Here is a 12,865-nt window from a genome sequence, read left to right as displayed (position 1 = left end):
TTCAAAAAAAAAAAAAAAAAAAGAGTCTGAGATAAATGATCTGCCCTGTCGTAAAACATAATTATGGGACATCAGATGCTGAAAAGGTTGCCGCTGATATTCTCGTGGTTGCAAAATTTCTATTGGGGTTTTATTTCTCACATTTTTGTAAATGATGCATTTAATTTCTACAGTGAATGACATGAATGAGATTGATTTTTGTACGCCATGGGTAAATGTGACAGATTTTGCTGGTAAAACATGTTCAGGCCGTGAATAAATAAGGTGTGAAACCGGACCTGTGATGTGATTTTTTTTGCAAAATTTCTATTGGGGTTTTATTTCTCACATTTTTGTAAATGATGCATTTAATTTCTACAGTGAATGACATGAATGAGATTGATTTTTGTACGCCATGGGTAAATGTGATTTTGCTGGTAAAACATGTTCAGGCCGTGAATAAATAAGGTGTGAAACCGGACCTGTGATGTGATTTTTTTCTTCTTCTTTTTTTAGTTACTGTAACTGTTTGCAAAGTAAAACATTTCTACTTCAGGCCATAAGACACCTGACATTTCATCTAACTAAAAAAAATTTAGCTTCTATAATTACTCTCATTGTTTCCATAAATATTTTTTCCCATTACAAACGATATATATGAGCTGTGACTTGTTCTTAAGCAAAACTGCAAGCATGAATAATTTTTTTGGGGATGTAAAGAATTGACGCTTGAATACTGTGCAACACAGCATATCACTTAAGTTTATTTGGTACTTTTACAGTGTAACTTTTGGTTATGTAATCGATAAGGCACAATATTTTAATTACTGGTTTTTAAATATTGCTGCTACCTTGTCAGAAGATCTCTCTCTGTCTGTCTCTAATAAATCCCTTTTTAGCAAAAGGCTCACAGTTACCAATCAGGTCTGTTTAGAATTTGCATGTTCCCAAGGCTTAGTTCAGTCATATAGTATGAAGTCTAAATATTCTTGCTTTTTGGTACATATTTGTAGCTCATGGTTTGGTCTGCTGGTGAAAAAGAAATGCAGCCTATTTATCTGCAGAGCCTCCCTTAAATGAGTTTGCATGTTATGACCACAGGAGGGCACTGTACACTAAGAACATACTCAAGCTATCTAAACCATGGGTTATGTTAGTCCTAGTTAACATTTTAACCCCTCCAATTCTCAGCCAAACCCAAGAAGCTGGCAAAGGTCAACCTGAGGTCAGCACAGGGCCATTTCCTGTGCCGAAAAAACGAGAGCCATTCTCATCTCCATGATAACGTAGACATATTGTATATGCTGTACAATAATCATTCTGAAAATACACCCTGGAGGGAAACCAAGACAATGTCTGTTAGCACTGATGCTTAGGGCGACCGGACCCTTACAATGGCACGCACTCTGTGTTTGTGGTTAAGTCTTTCGCACCGGAGGGTGGGAAACCCTGCGAAACGCTCATTCTCACACATTCGCAGACAAAATGCTGTCAAAATGGCTTTTGTGAAAGTCAAGGGCATGTGTGAATGCTGAACAGAACGTACAAACAGAAACGTTTCTAGAGTGGCTACATGTTTGTGTGTTTTTTAAATGTACATTACGTACTCCTGCTATAGCTCATGTGTTTACAGTTACAGAACTTGATATAATCTGTCGGTACATTAGTTTGGGTCATGCTGAAGTGAGAGTATTCTGTTACACATGGGCAATACTGACATAACTGTGCATGTACTGATTTTGTAATTATTTTATTTTTCCATTTAAAAGTTTGGGGTCAGTACTATTTTTATTTATTTTATTTTATGTTTTTAAGAAATACTTTTTTTTTAGACAGATCACAGTTTCCACAAACTGTTTTTAACATTGATAATAAATATATTTACAGAGAATTACTGGGCTCTTTTTGACTTGGGTTAGTAAGTAACCACCTAGCAACACCCTGCAAGCCACCTGCACTACAGCAAGTGTTGTGGTGAGTTTTGCACTGAATTTGTCTTTAGATGTAAAACTGTAATTTGATGTGTATAATCTTTAACATAAAACTCCTAATTCGGATCCTGGATGCTGATTGGTCAATACAGTGTTCCATTCATGTTATATTCATGATATAGCACAGCCTCTCAAACCTTATAGCTTAAAGAAACAACTTTTCATCACACATCTTGATTTTGAGCCAAATGTCAGATATTTGACATCATAAGATCGTGCATGCAGACACGTTGAGGTTTGTCTTGATTTCCAGCGCGAGCTGATTGGTGAATGAGAAAGGGTCGTTACGGGTGAAGCCCCTCCATCAGTGCTTCATCTAGAACATACAGTACAGCTCCTGCCAAAGCTGCGGTTTAGCTGTTGACCAGACCGGAGCTTAAATTCTGTTTGAAACCGGAATCCAGCAGCAGTACTGTATCCTGATGTGGTGCACAATGAAAGTTGAGACGCAGAGAAAGAGAGGTGGATGTGAGGGTTGGGGGAGGTGGAGGGTGGAGGGTGGGAGCACATGCGCTCCAAGCTGAAGAGTTCAATGACAGTTTCTCAAAGCCCAGGCAGAAAGCTCAAGAAGACCCCAGCACCAAACAAAGAGTCCCAACTTGGCTGGTGTTCATTAACGATAGAGCGCCCACAATAGAGGCGAGTGTGAGGTGGTCCCAGGCCCCAGGACTGTACTGACCCCGCCGTTGATTGATTGTGCCGGCCCAGGCTCACCTGCAGCCCCTGCACACGCGCACACACACGCGCGCATGTCCTGACAGCCTGCAGAGAGACCCGTCAGTGTCAGAGAACAATATCCTGCACTGTGCAGCTTGCAACTGAGCACGCTCATAAATCACCACGGTGACAGAGACACCGCCCTCACTGTCCACACTCCATGACACGCACACATGCATACAACCAAACACACACACACACACACTCTGTCAGAAAACCTCAAGCTGTGCAACTACATGAAAGGGGTGTTTTTGAAAGGTTACATTGTGGCACCTGACTTGGGCCGGCAAAGAGAAATATTCTACTTATTAACCATGACCTCTCAGAACAACTGTTATTTATGTAATTATGAAACGGTTTTGAAGCATCCTGGTCCTGGGTGCTGATTGGTTAACACAGCACTCATAACCTTTCATCAAAATGTAATTATTTGCCTCTGAAACCAACCACATTCTTTTTCAGCTGAAGTCACCAATTAAAGAGAAATATTCTACTTATTAACCATGACCTCTCAGAACAACTGTGTTATTTATGTAATTATGAAACGGTTTTGAAGCATCCTGGTCCTGGGTGCTGATTGGTTAACACAGCACTCATAACCTTTCATCAAAATGTAATTATTTGCCTCTGAAACCAACCACATTCTTTTTCAATTGAAGTCACCAATCGCACTTGCTTTTTTCTACTCCCGTCACCAGATTCAGATTTTTACATTTGACGTCAACCAGCAATTTATTGCACAAAAGGTCAAATAAAATCCTTAAAATCTAACATGGAAATTATTTATTATTTAAGCCAATAATTCACTATGCAAAGCATATAATAGTTGGTACAAACCATCATCAATGCAATTGTATTTCTTATTAATGGGTCATGTTTTCTTTCGCATAGTTTTGCTTTGTACATTGTTGAAGATGAAAGCTTCTACCATGAGAAAGATGAATTTGTGGCAAAACACCATATAGAGTTTGGAAGGATGGTGTTTGATGTCAACAGAAAGGTTATGGGATTTTCAGTTACACTGATTTTAAGGTGTCCTTGTTATACATGCTCTTACTGTAGTATTAATAGTAAATTATGCATAATTACAAGCAACTAACTCTAAACCTGTAAGTACATGTTTTTAATTAATATCACTCCGTACTTGTTTGTGCAAATACACTGTAGCCAGGACACCTCAAAATAAAGTGTAACCAGATTTTCAACTGTATTTTAAAGGTTGATAAGCCTCATTTTCTATGCTAAGTATACACAATTATGTGATTAGCTGCATTTAGCATTGTTTCCCCCCTACTATCTGTGACAGTATCAGACAGACCTGCTAGTTAAGAGTCACTATTTAGACACTTTTTCCAATTCAAACAATTCCCAAAAATCCCCCCCGCCTAGATTTAAACACATCCCATCTTCATCCAATTACAGATTGCATTTCATGTTGTTTCAACATTTCATGTCTACTTTATATTAAACTTTCAATGACCATTTTAACAGATTCATCGTTTCCCATTATTTTCTAGCTGCTCAATCTCATAAAGCCTTGCAATTATTCAGCTTTATACAAGAAACAAAGACCTCCAGCAGGCTAGCAGGAAACAGACACCCCTCCACAGGTGAATATATGACCCCTAAACACCTCCACATGAAGTGGACATGAGACCTGTGGCCCTGTCCTCCTCTCAAATGCACTGTCATCTTTCTTTCATCCCATCTTTTTTTCTTTAAGAAAGACAAAGTCCAGCTGCAGCTTCCTCTACATCTATCTCCTTGACATCCTCCAAAATATACTTTTCCATTATGCATTTCCATTAAAAATTAAAAACATATAGTTCTAATGCTAAATTCTGATTAATTGAGCTACGTTTGAATTTTCTACAATGACTGACAGCTGTAAATAGTGCACAGTTAAGGTAATGAGTATTAATTACAAATTTTCCTTCAGATTAGATTGAAATGAGAATTAAATAAGTATATGTATTTTTAATATTATAAATATATTTAATATAATATTATATCACATAAATATAATATTATAAATATTACATAAATACTGTTCAAAACTTGGGGGTCAGTAAGAATTTGTACTGTTTTTGAGAGAAGTGTCTTATGCTCAATAGGGCTGCATTTATTTGTTAAAAAATACAGCAAAATAGTTATATTGTAAAATATCATTACAATGCAATAACTGTTTACTATATTTTATAATTTAATTTATTCCTGGGATGCAAAGCTGAATTTTCAGTATCATTACTCTAGTCTTCAGGGTCACATGATCCTTCAGAAATCATTCTAATATGAAACATATCAATGTTGAAAAACGCTGTGCTGCTTAGTATTTTTGTGGAAACCATGTGTCCAGTAATACTGATGCTAAACTTTTGAAAGGTGGTGTGGATACACACATTTTTAACTATGCATTTTTACTGTACTATGTGTATATACACATATATTTACAGTTTGACTATTTTTAAATGCATTTATTAAATAAATGTATTAAATTGGAAGGTACACAGACCCTCCCTGGATCAGGACGTCGCTCCAAACTGGATGAAAGAGCCAAGAAGAAACTGGTCAGAGAGGCGACCAAGAGGCCGACAGCAACTCTGAAGCAGCTGCAGGAATTTAGTGTGCATGTGACAATAATATCACACATTCTGGCTTGTATAGGAGGGTTGCAAGAAGAAAACTCCTCAAGAAAGGCCACATGCAGTCAACGACCGAGCTTTGCCAAAACGCACTTTGAAGATTCTGAGGCACATGAGACTAAAATTGAATTATTTGGCCTCAACACCAAAGAATATGTCTGGTGGAAATCCAATACAGCTCACCATCCAAATAACAGCATTCCTGCAGTAAAGCATGGAGGTGGTGATATCCGGTTATGGGGGAGTTTCTCTGCAGCAGGGACTGGAGCACTTGTCAGGACAGACGGAAAAATAGATGGGGCAAAATACTGTCAAATTCTTGAGGAAAATCTACTGCCCTCTGCCAGGGCATGGCCTAATCCGAACCCAGACTTCAACCCTATTGAATTGAACAATGAGACACTGAGCAATGAGACACTGGGGTACAGTTATTTAGAGATTAAAAACCCCCCTTTCCCATGTTAAAATCAGTGTAATGCACAGACTCCACTCATGACCACAGCGCCTGCCAGTTTAGAAAAGTGCTCAACAATAGAATATGTGAGAGACGCAGGCACTGGCCCGTCCGGCGGTCATTGCACACTGACCGAGCTTTAGTACGTGTAAAAGAGGAGAGAGCAGGATGAAAGGTGAGTGGTGCCCTGCGCAGGTGGCAGGTGTGATCACGGCGGTAAAAGACGAGGGACGGCAGGAACAGAGAGACACAAAGGGCCGGTCTGTTTCCTCCTCACAGCTGAAAGGGGTGGAGATGAGTCCGGCTGACAGATAGACAGACACGACAGGGGAGGGGAGGGAGACGGAAAGATGGAAGGAGAGCTCTGACGGTGATACTTCAAACGCAGGATTGGGTCCTGGGTGCCGAGAGACACATTCTTTCTAAAAGAAGGTGGGGGCAGGCGGAAGAAAGAGGCAGATAGAAAAGAGTAATGCTGCCTGTGTGCAAGTGTGTGTGCATGTCTCTAGATGTTTAGCTGAGAATAATCTATACAGTGGCTTCAAAAACAATATTAAAAGTGTCTGAATGTCTAAAAATGCATCATCTTCAAACAAATGATGCTGGGGATTTTTGCAGAACTAACTTCACTTTTCAGAGTAACCACAGGTGTAGTTTATCACATTAACTATGAACGTGGTCCACTAATGTTTGACTAATCAGAAATATCAGTCCTTATACTATTTGTTCTCATTTGAAGCATCTGAGTCAATGACAAATAAAAGTCTATGATAAAGAAAAGGGCAAAATTGTTTAAAAACCTAGTTTAAAAGTTCCAAGTACCAAGTTTTTATAATGTGCTCTTAGTGTTCAGGTTGGTTTCAAGAAAAGTAAAATCTCTCTTAGGTGGAATGTATTTTTTTTAATTTAACAAATATCATTTTCAACTATGAATTCATATCTATCTATCTATCTATCTATCTATCTATCTATCTATCTATCTATCTATCTATCTATCTATCTATCTATCTATATATATATATATATATATATATATATATATATATATTGATCTGCTGAACATACAACTTTGATATGGCAGACAAAAATATTATTAAGAATTGTATTCTTTTAATATGGCTTTTTCTTCATTATGATATCAGGACACTTGTACCTGTCTCCCCCTCCCCCAAAACTATTGTTATACATCACTGCTGCTTGACTTCAGTGTCACCACCATTATGCTTTTGACAACTCTTTAAGTCTTTATTTCAAAAACATTTTCCCTGAAATATTGAGTTAGAGTAGTTTGCGAGTAGATGAGTTTTCCTGTTCAGTGTGATTACGTTTAACATCCCCGATAACCTCTGTAGTACCATTTAGACACTTGGCACCGCACTTTTGAAGACTAGTAAAGGCTTTTAAGAAATCACAAGAGCCTATTACTGATGTATTTTATGTTGCAGAATAAAACATGAAAATACCTTGAGCTTGGGTTCACCACAGACCTTATCTGAGGCATTTAACCAAAAATCCATTGGGGAAAAAAAAACCCACTGACTTTTCTGATTTGTCATATAAAATATCTGCGTGTGACATGAAATAGTTTTTATACACGTGTAAAGACAGTGTTTGGTTTCATAATAAACCTGTGTTAATCATAGTCTAATCCTTTTGCTCTCCGCCTCATTTGTGTTACTGTCCAGAGCTCCAGCTAAGACCCCCTGATCTCTGCCACATCCCATCAAAGCACCTTCACCCCGGGCTCTGAGAAGGAGTCAGCCCCCTGATTCATCTCTGGAGGAAGCATGCCTGTGTCAGATCACTGTCTAATGTTTTTTTTTTTTCATGAGTGTGCATGTGTTATTCTTTGTCTCAGCATGACTCTAAATGTAGTTTGAACCAAGCTCCCTGTCAGTATACTTATACAATAGCCCAACCACTTCAGGACACAACACAACACACACACACACACACACACACAGATATGTTGGTACATATTTGACTCTTTCTGAAAGTATTCACAACCATAACCATCTGTGTGCATACAATACACACACATACTGTATAGTCACACAAACTTGGACAGATTGGAAGGGCAAGGTCACTTCCCATTACCTGCAAATCTAACCTTCTGTTTTCCAGGGCAGCTTTTTTCCTCTACTCGACTGCTGATAGCAAACTTAGATAGTCTGCTGAGCTCAGTAGAGACAAAAGTACTTTTCCTTCTCACCTCCCCAGACACTTCAAAACATCTTTCCATGTCCTCTCGTCATACTCTCTCTCTCTCCTTATCCCTCTCTACTTCTTGTATCCTGCACTTCAGCATTAACTATTTGCCCTCTACCTGTCAGAGTGCAGCGTGAAGGTGAGGCCAGGTGTGCTGCCCACCGGCACGTGATGAAGCCTGAGGTTTGGAGCTGTTTAACAGATAGGAAGTGACCTCCTGTGCCGGCTGCTTCCCGTTTCACTCTTTATTTACCCCTCCACCAAGTTATGTGTCAGACCGCCGGCCATGCTGTCCTCTAACATCTGAAGTTCACTTCCACCTGCACCATGCAGCCTGAGACCACACAAAGCTCTTTACTGAGAAGAAAAGCTCACACTGACCTACATGCTCAACTTCTATTTTTTTATTGCAGTTTTTCTGAATTGCTAAAACACTAAACCCCAATCTCTGAACCAAATTCTCACTAACTTAAACCAATTTGTGGAATAAAGCACTCTTTCTGCTATACCTTAAACACGTTCAGGCAGTTGGGCTCTATTTGCAAATCTCATGCACTCGTTTTGCAAAACTCTTAACAAAAAAAAACCCACTGACTTTTCTGATTTGTCATATAAAATATCTGCGTGTGACATGAAATAGTTTTTATACACGTGTAAAGACAGTGTTTGGTTTCATAATAAACCTGTGTTAATCATAGTCTAATCCTTTTGCTCTCCGCCTCATTTGTGTTACTGTCCAGAGCTCCAGCTAAGACCCCCTGATCTCTGCCACATCCCATCAAAGCACCTTCACCCCGGGCTCTGAGAAGGAGTCAGCCCCCTGATTCATCTCTGGAGGAAGCATGCCTGTGTCAGATCACTGTCTAATGTTTTTTTTTTTTTCATGAGTGTGCATGTGTTATTCTTTGTCTCAGCATGACTCTAAATGTAGTTTGAACCAAGCTCCCTGTCAGTATACTTATACAATAGCCCAACCACTTACACACACACACACACACACACACACACACACACACACAGATATGTTGGTACATATTTGACTCTTTCTGAAAGTATTCACAACCATAACCATCTGTGTGCATACAATACACACACATACTGTATAGTCACACAAACTTGGACAGATTGGAAGGGCAAGGTCACTTCCCATTGGCCGCAAATCTAACCTTCTGTTTTCCAGGGCAGCTTTTTTCCTCTACTCGACTGCTTATAGGAAACTTAGATAGTCTGCTGAGCTCAGTAGAGACAAAAGTACTTTTCCTTCTCACCTCCCCAGACACTTCAAAACATCTTTCCATGTCCTCTCGTCATACTCTCTCTCTCTCCTTATCCCTCTCTACTTCTTGTATCCTGCACTTCAGCATTAACTATTTGCCCTCTACCTGTCAGAGTGCAGCGTGAAGGTGAGGCCAGGTGTGCTGCCCACCGGCACGTGATGAAGCCTGAGGTTTGGAGCTGTTTAACAGATAGGAAGTGACCTCCTGTGGCGGCTGCTTCCCGTTTCACTCTTTATTTACCCCTCCACCAAGTTGTGTGTCAGACCGCCGGCCATGCTGTCCTCTAACATCTGAAGTTCACTTCCACCTGCACCATGCAGCCTGAGACCACACAAAGCTCTTTACTGAGAAGAAAAGCTCACACTGACCTACATGCTCAACTTCTATTTTTTTATTGCAGTTTTTCTGAATTGCTAAAACACTAAACCCCAATCTCTGAACCAAATTCTCACTAACTTAAACCAATTTGTGGAATAAAGCACTCTTTCTGCTATACCTTAAACACGTTCAGGCAGTTGGGCTCTATTTGCAAATCTCATGCACTCGTTTTGCAAAACTCTAAACACATTCTCATTCACTTAAACACTTATCACACCGTGATGCATTTGTGCTGCAAAATGCTAAACACAAGCGGCAAAAGTTAAATACAACTAAAGCACAGTTGTCATCGTTTAAACACAACGATTGAACATTGTTCACACTTGTTTCTAATGATGTGATCCAACCAACTGTACAAAATATGAGCCAGTTCAGAGTGCAAAGTGGAACAGGTGATTGAATGATGATACGAACAATAGATGGACACAATCTGAGAAGGAGAGGAGGAAGAGTACATGTAAGAAGTGGAGGAAGAGAAGAGAAAGAGTAAGGCTTAGAAAGTGTTATCAAGGCTGGATCTGTCAGACCAGAGGGTTTTTTCTCTTTGTCTAGCAAAAAAGACTACATTACTTGTGATGTGGACAAAGTCCTCAGGCCGGACTCAAGCACAAAGACATGATGCTGAGACAGAATGAATTTCAAAATTGTTCACACTTGTTTCTAATGATGTGATCAAACCAGCTGTACAAAATATGAGCCAGTTCAGAGTGCACAAGTGGCACAGGTGACTGAATGATGATACGAACAATAGATGGAAACAATCTGAGAAGGAGAGGAGGAAGAGTACATGTAAGAAGTGGAGGAAGAGAAGAGAAAGAGTAAGGCTTAGAAAGTGTTATCAAGGCTGGATCTGTCAGACCAGAGGGTTTTTTCTCTTTGTCTAGCAAAAAAGACTACATTACTTGTGATGTGGACAAAGTCCTCAGGCCGGACTCAAGCACAAAGACATGATGCTGAGACAGAATGAATCTCTCACTGACCCTGATTTTACAATTGCACAACTTACAGTATTTGAGTGTACTGTAACATGCTATTCATTCAGAGTTTTATTTGACCTTTTTGGATTTTGCAGTTGAACTGCAGTGTATTTTTACAGTATCCAAGCGCTGAACATATACAAACATTCAGTACTATTCAATATTCAGCACAATACTATTCTTGCAGTATACATACAGTAGGCCTATACAATATAGTCACCTTACTCAGTTGCAATTACTATACTTTTTTACAGAATTGCTAAATTGTTTACTCAATACAATATACTTTTGTGATTTGTGTTTAAGGTTTTGAGAAAATGAGTGATGGTTTCAAGAAATGTGTTTTAGCCATTCAGAAAAACTGTAATACCTGAAAATACCATAAAATAGATAATTGTACCTGCTTTTTGACCAGTCTATGGGACAAAGAGGCAAGAGGCAGCATGTCAGCATCTGCTTTGTTTTAGATGTTTCTCCTAAAATTACTGAAGAGAAAGAAAAAAAATATGAGAAGAATGAGAAAACATACAGAGTACAGGTGTCGTCACATTTAGCCTAAATTTCACGATCCATTTTCCACTGTCAATAATAGAGTGAAGTATGAAGTGCTGCTCACACAGAAGGCACTTTCAAACTAGCTTTCTGTTTGTGTGACCACCTTGAACACCCCCCGAAGCAAACTTCCTTTGAGCAAAAATCCCAATCTCATGGACTCCTACTTAAATGAATGGAGTGTCCCCAGTTTCGCAGAGCAACACTAAATGTGACCACACCTTAAGAAAAAAGAACAATACAAATTTGAGAAATGTCATACTAGGGCTGCACGATTAACTGAAATAAATCCAAAATCACAATATGACTGTGATTTAATTAGTGTTTCAGATAGGCTTGGTTCTGCTCCACACAAATGCACCTGTTATGTTTTTTTGTTTTTTTTTTACTTATAAATACTCAGGTCTTTTTTTCTTTTACATTGAAACATTGCAATCGTAATATTTCTTATTTTGTTTAATATTTTTATGATTAATAATAATGATCATTTATTATTATTATTATTATTATAGTCATATATATATATATATATATATATATACAACCACAAACTGTAGGGCTAAATTATGCAGATCTACAAACAAACACAGCAAACCTGGAGCTGTGAAAGATATGTGAGGTTATTAGGCTCTCATTTGCTCCCATGTTAATCTCATCTAGCCTATCTCAAAGGAGAAATAATTGAGATTCTAAACAGTTATTGACTGTGGTTTTTTTCTTTTCGGTGAGAGTTTACATACATTTTTTTTTAAAGGCACACGATGACAAAATCAGTATACAGTGCTTAAAGTTCTATAAAGAGGTCATGATAACAGCTGTTATGTAGTCGTAGCTGAACATAGAAAGAGAACAATGCTGGGAGATTGTAGGGAGTGGTTTTGGAAGGATGGTGCTTTAGGGCAGAGTGCAGACAGGAATGCTGGGGTGAGAGTGAGTTGGACATGCATTATGGAGAGTGGACGGTCAGGGAAGGGAAGAGAACCAGCGAGCTGGAGCCAGTTAAGAGGAATATCAGGAAACTCCCCAAAAGTGAGGACCACCCCTCCCAGCGCCCTCTTCCTGCCAAAACTCAGCACACTTCCTCTGCAGCTATTGGGATTCCCACCTGGGACATTCCATCCCTGAAACGCGCCTCACGCTCTCTCTCTTTCATTTGGTGTTTGATTTACAAAATGTAGGCTACACCTAATTGTGATTTTCCACTCTAATTAAAGTTTCCTTTTCGTTTTTCACTATTAGCCTACACCAGTATTCATAGTTACTTATTTGCTATTACCTATTTATATTACTCCCTTTGCAGTGTGCGAATAATTCAATGATTTTGTAGGAGGTTCAGTTCCTTAAAGAAATTTCTGTCAGTAATTTTCGCGGTTTAAGTTGGTTTAGCGCAAACCCATGTTGTCATTTTGGCGCCCAACATGCAGCTAACAACGATTTACTCTCGAAAAACATGCATTTTTTTGTGATTTGTTGTGTGGATATTTAATAAAGTGATAAATAACGACAGAGGGCTACTTGTGTTTTGTACGATAACATCCCGCTCTCCTGTTGCTATGGTTACTCCCAAAAGCAATTTTTCGCGCCTCTTTACTTTAACTTGTAGTACTGAAACATTGCATAAATACTTGTATGTAAAATATAATATTTTATATATATATATATATATATATATATATATATATAATACCCT

At 38.8% G+C, this 12,865-nt stretch overlaps 1 long non-coding RNA gene across 1 annotated transcript in view; it reads right to left on the bottom strand.

The window, feature by feature from the left end:
• Positions 1-297, bottom strand: part of LOC107573148 (uncharacterized) — an 894-nt gene extending 597 nt beyond the window's left edge. The window contains exon 1 of the long non-coding RNA XR_001607451.1: positions 71-297. This is a non-coding gene — a long non-coding RNA (uncharacterized lncRNA). The remainder of the gene's footprint in view (positions 1-70) is intronic.
• Positions 298-12,865: the final 12,568 nt, after the last annotated feature.

This window comes from Sinocyclocheilus grahami, unplaced genomic scaffold, assembly GCF_001515645.1.
Source record: "Sinocyclocheilus grahami isolate Dianchi unplaced genomic scaffold, SAMN03320097.WGS_v1.1 scaffold1875.1, whole genome shotgun sequence".
NCBI classification, from domain to species: domain Eukaryota; kingdom Metazoa; phylum Chordata; class Actinopteri; order Cypriniformes; family Cyprinidae; genus Sinocyclocheilus; species Sinocyclocheilus grahami.
This window is presented reverse-complemented; position numbering and strand designations above follow the sequence as displayed.